General features: G+C 37.9%; 1 protein-coding gene across 3 annotated transcripts in view; it reads left to right on the top strand.

Moving 5' to 3' along the window:
• The window catches only part of HIBCH (3-hydroxyisobutyryl-CoA hydrolase), a 156252-nt gene that overhangs the window by 35966 nt on the left and 106544 nt on the right, over positions 1–13742 (top strand). The window lies entirely within an intron of this gene.

Genomic DNA, 13742 nt, shown 5'->3' on the forward strand with positions numbered 1-13742 from the left:
GAACCACCAAGACAGAAGCCTGGAGCAATACACTACAGGAAATGGTGCTTAAAACTTTACACCTCCCAGCCCTGGCCGGTTTGGCTCAGCGGTTAGAGCGTTGACCTGCGGTCCAGAGAGTCCCGAGTTCAGCCCTCACTAAGGGCACATACCTTGGTTGCAGTTTGTCCCCAGCCAGGGTTGGTCTTGTGGGTGGCTGCCACTCCCCTTTCACGTCAATGTTTCTCTCTCTCTCTCTCTCTCTCTCTCTCTCTATCTTCTTCCCTCCCTCCCTCCCTCCCATGAACAAAAAATGGAAAAATGTCCTCAAGTGAGGATAAAAAAAAAACTTTACACCTCCCAAACCGGTTGTTTCTGTGGTCTTTAACTTAGGACAACTCCCACTCTTCTACCCCCCCCCCCCCCATCTCATTCCTCAACTTTCATCACTAGCAAGTCAGAAGATTCTATCTTCTCTTTCAAATTTATCTTTTAGGTCCATCCCCACTGTTATTGTTTATTAAATTAGTCTCATAATCGTATCTATGATGACAAAATTAAAATAGCTTGATAGTTTAAAAAGAAATAGTTTAAACATGATATTTAGAAGTAAAAAGGCAAATACCAGAATAGTTAGAAGGTGAAAGAATTTGCCTTTAGAGAGCAGGAACTTGGGGAGGGGAGGGTGGAGCAGGAGACTGCTGTTTTTGTGACCAGCAATATATGATGAACATTCTGAATCTAGTCCATTGTCCACTTTGCTCCCACAGAGACCATCCTACATCGCACATTTGAATGGATTCCTTGCTTAAAAGCCTTCATTGGTTCTCAAGCACTGGTAATATCAAGCTCCTAACCTTGGCCTTCAAGGCCCATCTCCCCCTTCTATCTGGCAACCTTACCCCTTATATTTGACACCCCATTTTACTACACCACATCTAGTTCCCTAAATGCATAAACTTGTTTCATACCTTTGTACCTTTATACGTGTTATTTCTTTTGCCTGGAGTATTCCCCACTGCTATAATAATAGCTAATGGTACTGTGCTAAGTACTTTCTGTGCTTTATAGCTGTTCCTTCTTCCATCAACCCTATGGTAGGTATTATTATTATCTTCATCTAATAAAGGATAAAACTGTCACTTAGGTTAAGTAATTTACTCAAATATGTAATATGTAGTGAAGTCAAATTTAAGCCCAGCAATATGACTCCAGGACTCACATTGTATCACCTATTCTTACTTTAAAAATCTTTCTCAGACAATAAATGTGAGCAGGATTAAAAGATTTAAATGTTTTAAAGACTCAAAAGTGCAATGAGAAAATATAAGTGAAATAAGCATGAAATAAAGGGTAAAATTAAAAAAGAAAAATGGCAGACATGACTAGAATTTTTAATTTCTTTCATCAAAAAGACCCATTAAATAAAACTATAAGTTATCAAAAATTTTGCAAATATAAGAGTGAAATTCTTATTTAATAAAGAGGTCTTACAAAGAAATATAAATACATATCCTTTTTTAAAAGATGGGCAAAAGTGTAAATTAGTTAAAAATAGCGAAACATATTTTTAAGGAAAGTGAAAACTTAAAACAATAATGTACCATCAACTTGACTGAGAACAAAAGAAGACTCAGCTAACTAACTGTGGGCCAGTGACCCTTGAGGCAGGATACATGGCAAGTGACCAAGCTAGTACAGAGAAGGACATAAATTGCTTCAATGTTTCTGGAGGGAAATTTGGCAGGATGCAGTAAAAGCCTCAAAAAATGTTCACACCCTTTGACTCAAAAATAGCATTTCTTGGAATTCATAATACAGGGATTGACAAATGTTTTCTATAAAAGCCCAGATAGTAAATGCTTTAGGCTTTGCAGGCCACATATGTCTCTGTTGCTTTTCTTCTTTGTTTGTGTCCTTTAAAAAAAAATTGTTAAAAAATGTGAAACCTATATTAGTTTGAGGGCTGTAGAAAAACAGGCGGTGGTCTGAAAATGGTCTGAGGGCGGTACTGTGGGCAAAGAGTAGATAGATTATAAGAAAGCTCATCACACAGTGCATTTAGTAATTACCAAAAGAGAGAGCAAGCTAAGTGTCTGAGAATACAAATTAGTTACCAGAGAGAGAAAAAAAGTTTTTTAAAGGTTTTTAATGTTTTAAAAAGTTACAGATGATGTTTATTTCATGAGAAAGTATTTATGATTTGAGTGGAAAAACATAGTTTACAAAGGAATGTCTGTGTTATCATCCCAAATACAACATAATCATATTTATATATATACATAGAATAAGATCTAAAAGATATAAACACATTAAGATGTTGATAGTGGTCTTGGGATGGGGGTGAGATTGTAGAGATATATATATATATATTTATTGTGTGTGTGTTCCTAGACTTAATATGTATTGTTTTTGTATTAAGCAAAAATACAAGAAACTTTGCTTGGGCAACCACAAAGCACCTTAGTTTTCAAGATGAGAAATCTTTCCTGAATCTACTCCCCGGCGATGGAGTTGGTCACTCTCTCTTCTGCACTCCCTAAGCACATAATGGTCTTTTGAGTACCATTATTTACTTAATTGGGGAATGATTAATACCATCATTTAGTTAAGCATTCCTCAATTATTGGGCATCTGGGTTCCCGATATACCACTATTATAAACATCCTGGTTATTTTCAACTTGCTCTTTGCCAGAACCATTTTTCATACTTCTCTGCTAGACAGTACCTCAGAAGGCAGAACTTCCTAAATTATTTTCTCTGCACTCTCTTGCCAGCTGGCTTTCAGGTAGGACTTGCAATGGGTAATACCAACAATAGGTTGGAGGGTGGAGAAGGAGAAAGGTTGGGGTATTTCTTCTCACCTTTTCTCCTGCTTTTGTCCTCTAAGGCACAAGGCAGTATCCCCCTTCACTGCTCTGCTAATTTGACTTTCTCACCCTATCCCTTTCTCTTTTTTTTAAATCCTCACCTGAGAACATTTTTTGCATTTATTTTCAGATAGAGCGGGAGGGAGAGAGAGAAACATCAACATGAGAGAGACACATAGACTGGCTGCCACTCACATGACCCCAACTGGGGCTGGGAACAAACCGCAACCGAGGTGTGCCCTTAGCAGGCATCGAACCTGGGACTCTCCGGTCCAGGGGCCATGCTCCAACTGCTGAACCAAACTGGCCAGGGCAAAAAAATTTTTTTTAAATCCTCACCCGAGAACATTTTTGCATTTATCTTCAGATAGAGCGGGAGGGAGAGAGAGAAACATCGACATAAGAGAGACATATCGACTGGCTGCCACCCACGTGACCCCAACTGGGGCTGGGGACAAACTGCAATCAAGGTACGTGCCCTTAGGGGGAATCGACCCCGAACCCAGGTCTCTCTGGACCATGGGCCGACGCTCTAACACAGTGCTGAGCCAAACCCGCCAGGGCTTCACCCTATCTCTTAAGCCATAGTGGTGGTAATTGCTTCCTACTGTTGTAAGAGCCTAAATACCTCCATGTCTCTTGTCATCTCCATGTAGTGTTGTTTCCCTTCACCCAACCCAAACCCAAAATCTAAATGAAACTTCTGTAAATAGTCCCTTCAATAAAATCTCTTCTGTTGAAACATCTGAGTGGACATCGGTTCCTGTTAGGAAAGATTGATAGATTAAAGAGCACTAGTGAACACAAATCTTTCATTTATTATGCAACAAGCCCTGGATATTCTCAGACTTTACATCTGAGGTTTTGATGATTTGCAAGGTAATTATAGAATGATTTATAAGTTTCCTGAAGCAGGAATTTGAATTACTGTGAGACCAGTGTTTGGGAATGTAACAAGATTGTTCTTCACTTCTCCAGTAGTTTTTGAGAAGTAATATTCCATTGCATTTTATTGAAGAAATCATATGCTACAGGACAGTGGTGTTCAAATTTTGATGTTTTTACAGAATCTTTAAGAAAATATTCTTATACTGAGCCTACCATATGAATGAGATAAAAGTCACATGCAGATCCCAGGGCACCTTGGAACACAATTTGAAAACACAACTTTGGAGAATCCAAGAGTCTAGAAGATATTCCTCATAAATATCAAGTGTCTATTATATTTCTTTCCACTAGATTCTAGAATTACATGGTCAACTATATGACTTTGCCAGTTGCCCTTCAAAACTCTCCACAGTCTAAATGATGTTGCCTATCTCATTACTGCATTTATTATCAAATACACAAACAAAAATACCTCTCCTGATTTCTCATCATAGTTTTAACTGCATTTTTATTAGTGAAAGAATGTTTTATAGTTCTGTTTGACATTTGTATTTCCTTTCTCTTCCTCTTCCTTCCCTGCCCCCTTTTACTATTCTTTTCATGTTTAACCATTACTCTATTCATTCAAAACATATTAATTTCTTGGGTTGTATCTGGGCATTATACTAATGGGTAGAAATGGTAAACAATACAGTTATGCCTTTGCCCTCCCAGAGCTCTCAGACCAGCAATATTGTAGTCTTATTATTTATCTTGTTTAATTCAAATAACAATATAGTAAGTATGGCAACCCTTTGTCATTTTTGTTATGAATAATTTTACTAGTTTGCCTTTTAATTTTACTGAAGAATTTTTATTGCTTACAAAATTAAAAATATTTTGTACAGTTAAATCTACAGATCTTTGTTTTTTTGTTTTTTTGTTTTTTTGCCTAGATCCTTTTAAGCCAAACGATTAGGTCAATATTCACTTATATTTCTCCTAATATTTTTACTATTTGAATTTTAAGGTTTAAATCTTTAATAATTTGGAAGTTATTTTGAGAGGTTCTAAATTGATTTCTCCCCTAAATAGCTAGCCATTTTTTTTTTTTTTCATCCTTATTGAACAAACATCCTTTTCCTACCAGTCCTTAATGGCTAGTGTATCATGTATTAAGTTCATTTATGTACTAGGTCATATTTATTTCTAGGTTCTCTATTTTCTTCCTTTCATCCTCTTTTGGGTTACTGTGTCAATGGCGTAGCTTTTTAATAATGATAGGGTAGCTATTTGCCAGAATTCATTTTTTCAAAATATTTTTATTTATTTTTTTTTTTATCCTCGTTCAAGGACATTTTTTCATTTTTTGTTCAGATAAAGTGGGAGGGAAAGAGAGAGAAACATCAATGTGAGAGGGACACATTGAGTGGCTGCCACCTGCACAACCCAACCAGGGCCAGGGACAAACTGCAATGGAGGTACATGCCCTTACTGGGAACTGAACCCCGGTCCCTCTGGACCGCAGGCCGACGCTCTAACCACTGGGCCAAACCAGCCAGGGCTTCAAAATATTTTTAATATCTATACTTTCAGAGAAATTTATTAACTATTATTAATTGATTTTTTTTCCCTGGTTATAAAAGTAATGCATTATGAAGAAAAGTTTATGGAAACTTTATTTTTAAAATGTGAAACAATAACCCTGGCCGGTTTGGCTCAGTGGTTAGAGTGTCAGCCCGTGGACAGAGAGACCTGGATTCGTTTCCTGCTAAGGGCATGTACCTCAGTTACAGTTTTTTTGCGGCACCCCGGTTGGGGTTGTGTGGGTGGCAACCAGTTGATATGTCTCTCTCACATCGATGTTTCTCTCTCTCTCTTCCTCCTGCTTTATCTGAAGATAAGTGCAAAAAAAAAAAAAATGTCCTCTGGTGACGATTAAAAAAAAAAAATGAAATAATGTAAAGAAGGAAACAAAATCCATCCCAAATACTGTATCTGTTAACATTTTGGAATATAACTTCCCATCTTCTCTGTGTGTGTATATATGTTTTTTTTTTTTTAATTGTACAAATACTACACATATTGTTTTGTAAACTTTTTTTAAATCGTCATTGTCCGATGGCCTGGGGACTGGCGCCAGGCAAAGTGCTCGACCATCTCGCTTGCTCAGCCTTGCCTCCCACCCTGAACGGCCTGCCTCGAGCTTGTAGATTAACTCCCATCTTGCTCTTATCGATTCACATTCCAGAGGCTCCATGCATAGCCCCCGCAGGGCCAAACCCTACGGGACAAATTCCAGCTGCAACAGGCAGATATGAAAGACACAAGCCCCTACATTGAGCGCGGCTTCTAGGACTCGACCCCCGGAGTCTGTGAACCCGCCCGGAGTGCACCCAATAAAGCCTGATCCCTGTTTATTGGCTCTCCAGTCTCTTCTCTGTTTTATTCGGCGGCGCCCCCCACCCCCGATTCCTTACAGTCATCTATGAGCATTTCACCATGTACTAAATATTCCTTTGAAATACAATTTTTTTTAAAATCCTCACCCAAGGACAATCTTAGAGAGGAGAGAGAGAGAGAAACATGGATGGGTTGCTTTCCATACGTGCCCCAACCAGGAGTGAAACTCACAACCCAGGTATGTGCTCTGAACAGGAATTGAACCTGCAAACTTTTGGTGCACGGGACCACACACAACCAACTGAGCCACTCTGGCATGGCTGAAATAGGATTTTTAATGACACATTAGCCCAGGTCTCTGTAAGGGTCAACTGTAATAGTGTCAGCAGGTAGCTCTCAGAGCCTTTCTAGACTAAGTCATATCCTTTACTGATATGTCAAACTAGCATTGTAGTCACTAATTGTTGTCACATAGATCAACATTGCATGGCTGCCACTGATGTCAGCTGCTACGAACTTGAAATTGGTTTAAATTGTAGTTCACTGGATTAAAATGAGTTTTGAAGCATTTGCCACCTAATCTCTGGTGTTAGGTATGTGTGAAAATGACCTCACTGCCCTGGCTGGTTGGGTTCAGTGGTTAGAGCATCAGCCCGCAGACCAAAGAGTGGAGGGTTCTATTCTGGCCAAGGGCATGTACCTTGGTTGTGGTTCGTCCCTGGCCCTGGTCGGGGTCGTGTAGGAGGCAACCAGTTGATGTGTCTCTATCATATCGATGTTTCTCTCTCTCTCTCCCTCCAACTCTATCTGAAGACAAATGGAAAAGATATCCTCAGGTAAGGATTAAAAAAAAAAAAAAAAAATGGCCTGACCATAGGATATTAGGTAGTTAACAAACATGGGACATGTAGGTCACCCACCCAAGGACTGAATTTGATTTAGTTGTAAGAGATTCCTAGCACCATGTTGCACAATCCCACTTTTGTGGGTTTTTTAAAAGTCATTAACTAATATAAATCACTTGTACTTGCCTTAGAAAAGATTAAATAATACTTGACCAGATGGTGTGGCTCAGTGGATTGATTGAATGTCATCCCATGGACTGAGAGGTCCTGGTTTGATTCCTGGTCAGGGCACATGCTCGAGTTGCAGGCTCTATCCCCAGTGAGGGGTGTGCAGTAGGCAGCTGATCAATGTTTCTCTCTCACATGGATGTTCCTATCTCTCTCTCCCTTCCTCTCTCTCTAAAAAATCAATTAAAAAAAAAAGATTAAATAGCCCTCATGAAAACAAAGCATATTTATGATTTTTAAAAAAGAATTAGGGAAGGAATTCTTAACATTTGTGATAAAATACTTAAAACTATGAGTTTTTCTTAATTTAGAGTGCAAGTTTAGTAAATTAGGGGGAGTTGAATGTGGTATTGAGGACCACAAGTAGCTGAGATATTTAAATCAAAAGATAAAATTTTAGAACAAGTCATGCAGATATATTTATAGTCACTTTGCAATACATGGGAATATAAGCTTCTCTCTAACAAGGTTTCAATGGGCCTGAGTAATTTTCTTTATGCTATCATCACACCACACATACAGTGTATATATGTTTAATTTCATAAAATGCGAATTGTCTTTTATTTTCCACTTACCTTTTACTTACTAAATTCCCAGATAGTATAAAGTATAATATAAGCCTGGAAGTATGTGACTCCTTAGGATCTGAATTTCCCTCTAACTCGAGTAAATTAAAGCCTGGAATCCAAGAGCAAAAAGTTCAGGGAAAGGACACTGTACTGCCTTTCCCTGCACTTCATCTGAACATTCTTAACATGCCCAGCCCAGAGCCTGCTGATTAGGTGTCGAGTTCTTCCTTCTGTACAAAGGTTATCCTCTGGAGCAAGCATATTATCCATGAGTCATTTCCTTCCATTCTTAAGCTTTCCTGAATATTTTCTTGTTTACTTTATCTGTGGAAGATCCTAAAATCAACTTATTGTTGGATTCTCTCTGATGACTCTTTAGTTTGTAAAATCATTTTCTTGCATACTTTGTTATCTCCAATGTTACATCCTGATTGCTTATTCCTTTTGTGTATTTTGCTTTGGAATGTTTGCCTTGCTTTACTTTTAGAACTGTTAACAATTTTATAATCTATCTTTTGGATATTATATGATTAATGTAAAAATAAAATTAATTTCATAGGGAATAGTGTATTAAAAGTCTTCTTTAATTTCTTAAGCATTCAAAATAGAGATTTTAGAGGCTTCCTTAAAATATCTTACACATGAAATCATTTTTTTCCCCTAAACCGCACCCATTGTATCCCTCACATTATCAAGTCATTCTGATAAGATCTTAAGCCAACAAGAGACTGGAAGGGCAAGAGGAGACAAGAAGTAGATTTCTCATATGCTGATTATACTGCATTTTAAATTTGTTAAGTAACTTCCTTCTGTGATTATATATAAAGTGCTTCATTATTTAGGTACTATTTGGAGATATAGTAAATCTATTTGGGCACATGACACTGTACTGTTACCTATTCTACCTTACACCTTAGAAATAATTTTAAGCTTCTAAATGCCTTCACACATTGACTCTTTGATCCTAAATGCTTTTTACAAGTTTTAAAAAATAGAATGTCCCAACCCTAAAATGTTTACTTATTGTGATTAATATTTGTTTCCACAAATAAAATGCTTTAAATGGAAAGAAAACATTGGAAAATTAGAAAGAACATATACTTTTCTCTGTTTTTTTTTTGTTATTGTTGTTTGTTTTTTTACTTCACATAGTTTCTTTCTTTAAATACATTTTTTTTTTCACAAGAAAAGTTAAATATCTTTCCTGACATATACAGTTAAATTTTATCTTGGAAATAGTAACAAATACAGTTCAGCGGATACTTCTGAAGGGACCAATGAATTAAATGAAAGCTGCAGACCATTGCTTCACACCAGTGAGGAAAAGGAAGCTAAGCCCAGTCACCATTCACTTCTCCACTGTCATTTCTGGTCTCCCACTCTCCTCCCCTCATCTTCTGGGTGAGCACGGAGGTTTGTGATACTCCAGAGTCCAGGAGATTAGCACAGAGCAGCAGCAGCAGTCTAATTTGTTGTTGTTGAAATCAAAAGTTAAAACTTGAAAACAGAAATCTATGATGTCACCATTTACTGTCTTTCATCAACTACCAATTATTTCCCACCTTATTCTTGTTGAATCTTTAAAAATATTCTTTTTTTTTTTTAATCCTCACCCGAGGACATTTTTTGATATTTTGTTCAGATAGAGAGGGAGGGAGAGAGAAAGAGAGAAACATCGATCTGAAAGGTACACATCGAGTGGCTGTCACCCACACGACCCAACCAGGGCCAGGGACAAACTGCAACCGAGGTACGTGCCCTTAGCAGGAACTGAACTCAGGTCTCTCTGGACCGCAGGCTGATGCTCTAACCCTAGGGCCAAACTGGCCAGGGCGAATCTTTAAAAATATTCTAAACACTGCTATCTTCTACTATTTTTTTGCTCTGACTCTTTTGCTCTTAAATACAGGCAGAAATTATATAAATTTCAATTGATTTTACCACTAATATCATGAAATGAATAATTTCTTTTTCAATTTAGGATTTGGAGGCAAGAGTCTCAAAGGAGGGTTTCTGCGATAGTAGCTGCGCAGAATGCAGATAATTACAATGTTCTTTTTCCTCACTACTTTCTTATCTTCCATAGAGAAAGCAAATATAGCATTAAGAACAGTAGAAAATTTCACCAACCAAACACCATAACAATATGAAAGTGACTCTGAAAGGACTCGAAGTTTTTCCATGAGTGGAAAAACATCATCATTATTATTATTATTATTATTATTATTATTAGAAAGAGAGAGGAAGAAAGAGAAAAACATCAGTTTGTTGTTCCACATATTTTGCATTCATTGCTTGATTCTTGTATGTGCCCCGGTCATAGATCTAAACCACAACCTTGGTGTATTGGAACAATGCTCTAACCAACGGAACTATCCAGCCAGCACCAAAAGCATACTGTTTTGACACTCATTTGATTTTATTTCTCTTCCCCCAAAGAAATATCAAATATTAAGTAATCTAATGTTCATCGGGGGGAATATATGCCTACCATAAAACAATTTTTAATCTAATTACATGTTATTATTACTATGTATACATACATTCAAACAATTCTAGAGAAACCCAGAAGAGTTCCAAGGCAATAATTATTACAAAAGATTTTCCTCATGGGTTTTGCTAACATCACAAAATTTGTAACCCAACCTACCAAACCGGTAGGGCAGGTGAACTTACTCATTTGGAGATGTTTTTAGTGATAATTTAAAATATTGCAAAACTGAGGTCCTCAAGACTGTATCTATATAATATGCGTACACATATATATCTTTTAATCTTCACCCGGGGATATTTTTCCATTGAGTTTCAAATACAGTGGGAAGGAGAGAGGAAGGGAGAGATAAACATCTATGTGAGAGAGACACATCAATTAGTAGCCTCCCATATGACCTTGACAAGGGCTGAGGACCCAACTGCAACTGAGGTACGTGCTCTTGATGTGCTCTTGACGGTAATCGAACCTGAGACTCCTTGGACGGCAGGCCAATGCTCTAACTGCTGAGCCAAACTGGCCAGGGTTGTAATATGCATATTTTAAATAATAAAGATAATTTGACATTGCATATTAGAAATATGGCAATCATTAGAAATATATAAATAGACATTGTACTATTCTTATGTACCAAGGTTTATGCTCTTTGAAAATACAGTGCAAAGTCTTTATAATGTCAAGGATATATTTTATGTTGTGTATATAAGTGTTATGTATGTATATTTATTTTAATTATTGGGAACATAATTTGGCATGCAATATATCAAAATGATGAAATGTATTTCTTTTTCCTAAGAAATCTAATTTGGAGGTACTATCTTATGGAACAACATAAGCCTTTCAATGTTCTTTGATGTGGCTGGCATATTCACTGCCTAGTGGCAACTCACTAGAAACCCTGCACATATAGTAAAGAAAAAACTCATCCAAAAGGTATTTTGGGAATTACTTATAAAAAAAAATATGGTACAATTTGTGTAATGTTTTTTATTTCCTTAAAACCACTTTTACTTTTGTTATAAAACTATTCTAAAAAATAACAATAGAAAACAAATAATTATAGAGAAGTACTGAGTTACCCATATTTCCACCCATCACCCAAGGGTAGCCACTGTTAACATTTTGGGTATATATTCTTCTAGAATGTTTCCATACATACATACAAACTTTTTTTTCCTAAAAGAAAACATATTTGTTTTTAAAATTTTGTAATTTATTAATATTCCTATGTCTATTAGCTGCTATTTGAATCAATATACTTGGCATGGATACTGGTTGATAATCTGAGAAATAAACCATCATTGTGTGCCAAATCTTGGAACCCATGAACATTCCCAGTATTCAAACAGATGATTAAACTACAGAAAAGCAGACAATCCACAAGTCTGCATGAGATTCAATGTGGCCAAGGAAAGAGAGACTGAGAAGAAAGAGCACCTAGATGTAGCTCAATTTCTAAGGTTTTCCAGATCCAAGTTTGGTCTATGCGATCCTTTCAATAACCGCACTATAATGAATATAGTCCAATACTGTTTGTTTGGTTGCACACAGTGTTTAGCATAAGCATACAAAAGGGCAAGGGTAATATTCAAAATATTCACTCTGGTCGATTTGGCTCAGTGGTTATAGTATTGGCCTGCAGACAGAGGAGTCATGGGTTCAATTCTCAGTCAAGGGACCCTCATTGGGTTGCAGGTTTGATCCCCAGGCCCTGTCCGGGTCATGTGGGAGGCAACCAATCAGTGTATCTCTCTCACATCAGTGTTTCTCTCTCTCTCTCCCCCCCTCTCCCTCTCTTTGTCCCTCCCCCTCCCCCTCCCTCCCTCCCTCCTGTCTACTCTATCTAAAAATTTATTTAAAAATATCCCTGGATGAGGCTTAAAAAATACACACACACACACACACACACACATAGCTGTGGTATTTAATACTGAGCTTGGGGTATGCCATCTGGCAGCAGACACTCTCTGCCAAGGGAGGAGCATGCTGATGGGCACGGGGCAGATGCATCAGGTATGTAATCTATTGCCACCGGTACTATCTCCCTTCAAAGGACCTGGCCCACTGTGAACACATGGGAATGTGGACAAGTGTAGGTACCTCTGGCCAGGCTAGTTTCCTCAGCAATGTCCACGTACGGCTTTTTAGGGCTAGAGTAATTGGATTGGTCGACAGTGGGCAGTGGGTGTTTATTAATTGGGTTTTCAATGTCTTAACAACTATGTATTAGACCATACTGATGCTTATTTGTATTGCAGAAGGGCTTATGTAACTTGCTGTGGGTATTAAGCAAGAGGGAAGAGAGAGGATCCAGATTTCATCACTTAGCCTTAGGCATCTCCCATATCTTGGAGTCCATGTCTCTAGTACAAAGGAGAAAATGTTAAATGCTTTAAGAGTCATGTTGCTAGGTCACAGGCCCCACAGTACCCCATACTCCCCACCTTGTTTCACATAAAAAGGGTGCTGATACCCTTTGGGGATCTGTAAGTTGAGATCCACATTGTCCTCTAGAGTCATTGGAGCAAGGTCTGTTTTCCCTACTTGTTAATTATAATGAGTGATGCCTTACCTCTTGGCCTTTAGTTTTATGATCCAATTTCTTTTTGATAGAGGAAGATACCTGACACTTGATACAGCTGGTATATTTTCTGCTTATCCTGTGGTTGGCCTTGGCCTATGGTACCCTAAAATCACCATACTCATAGCCTTGAAGTAGGGACCAAAGAGATAGTTGTAAGTTAGGATCTTGTCTTCTGGCTTTGGGAAAGAAGAACATTGGCGTCAAAATGCTCCTCCCACAAAATACCACTTTGCTAAATTTTGGGAAACTCAAGTGTGAAAAGAAGGTTAAATGAGTGGGTTTCAGTGCCCTTCCAAGAAGTGTGAAAGAAAAAGGTGGAGGGTTGAGCCTTAAGACTTCCAACTAAGCCAAGGGCAAAGAAGCAGGGGAGAGCTGACCATGTAGCACTGACCACAGAGGTTCTTCCGGAAGTGGGCTATTGGGACAGTCAGAGTAAGCATCTCCTTTCTAGCATTGGCATAGATCCTCAATTGGTGATAAGGCCTGGGGAAAAGTGGATAGGGTGAAGGTTGGGTGCACTGAGGGGCCTCAACCCAACTGCAATGACCTTTTTTGGTAGACTTTTCAGAGACTTTCATTGATTACCAATATTTAATTTCCAACAGTCAAAAATAGGAGGGAGTCACTTCCCTGCCATTCAGCCATGGTGTTGGTTTCTTCCACATATGTGGTTATTTAATACACAGAACGTCTGTAATTTGACAAATAAATTTTACATCCTTATTTTTCATACCAATGCCAGCTTTACACTGACTAAAATACACACAGAATTGTTTATACATAAAATTTGTTTCCTAATTAACTACTGTATCACATGTGTATGCTTGCTTATCATGTCCCAAACACTAGGTTTTTGAAAGATTTAGACAAGATATAAGATATAGTTCCTGTCCTCAAGGAAGGTA

This window comes from Molossus molossus, unplaced genomic scaffold, assembly GCF_014108415.1.
Source record: "Molossus molossus isolate mMolMol1 unplaced genomic scaffold, mMolMol1.p scaffold_m16_p_11, whole genome shotgun sequence".
Taxonomy (NCBI): domain Eukaryota; kingdom Metazoa; phylum Chordata; class Mammalia; order Chiroptera; family Molossidae; genus Molossus; species Molossus molossus.